The sequence below is a fragment of the Echinops telfairi genome, unplaced genomic scaffold (assembly GCF_000313985.2).
Source record: "Echinops telfairi isolate 266 unplaced genomic scaffold, ASM31398v2 ScPeMD7_9;HRSCAF=40, whole genome shotgun sequence".
Lineage (NCBI taxonomy): Eukaryota > Metazoa > Chordata > Mammalia > Afrosoricida > Tenrecidae > Echinops > Echinops telfairi.
Genome location: NW_022103906.1, coordinates 82,347,812 through 82,348,832, shown reverse-complemented (window position 1 = coordinate 82,348,832; position 1,021 = coordinate 82,347,812).

The following is a 1,021-nucleotide window of genomic DNA, read 5'->3' as shown; positions in this document are numbered from 1 at the left end:
CTTGGTAAGGGAAATGGGCAGAGAGAAAAAGGAAAACAGTTATGGAGATGAATTGAAGTAGCTGCAACAATGGGCTCAGGCTTAAGAACAATCCTCAGGATGGGACCCTACCAGGTAGTGTTTCACTCTGTTGTCCGTAAGGCTGGCCCTAGCAACAACATCTACTTATCACTGTGGACACCATAGGTATGCATTGACTTACTAACCATTAGGGACCCCGGTAAAGATTCGCAACCTCAGAGATCCTGTATCAGTCTGTGGAGAGTTGGAATTCACTGGATGATGGCAGCGGTCATTTTGAGTATATTTACTTTAACACAACCCTGAAAGATTCATTTTGATAGGTGGTGTTGTTGTTGTTGTGTGTGCTGTTTACTTGCATTGCACTTAGTTTTTAACTCTTATAAAAGTAAACAAAAAGGAGGAACTTAGATATCTGAATAATTAAACAGAAAGATTGTTATCAAATGTCCTGTAGATTCTGGGTATGACTTTGTGTGCTGCCAGGAAATGTTTTTTCCCCCCGGGATTTCCCCTAAAGTGAGTCTATTACTGAGATGATGCTCTGCTTAGAAAGGCCATTCTAAGTCAAAGGGGAATGGTTAAAATTCTTTTCACTGATTCATTGTAAAATGTGAAATGTAAAAATGCTTCCTTTTCATGAAGACAAATTACAGTTTTAAATTCTCCTAATGAAGCGGCATTCATCAACACTTGCTCATCTGTCTTTGCAGGGGGAGATCTGGGGCACAGATAAGAAGATTAATGTCTCTGAACTTTTCAACACGCAGAGTTCAGCCATGGTCGTCCCCTAGTGAGCAGAACTAAGTCAATACCATTACTAACATTCTCGGTAACACTTTTAGATTTACATTATGTTTCCTCTTTTTTTTTTTTTTTTTAAGACTCAGAGAACCCATTCTGATAGCAGTTTATGTTTCTAATTCACCAGGATTATGGTTTCAATTTCTTTTCATCTTGGTTAAAATAAAATTGTGACCAGAAGGGACATGAGGTGGTG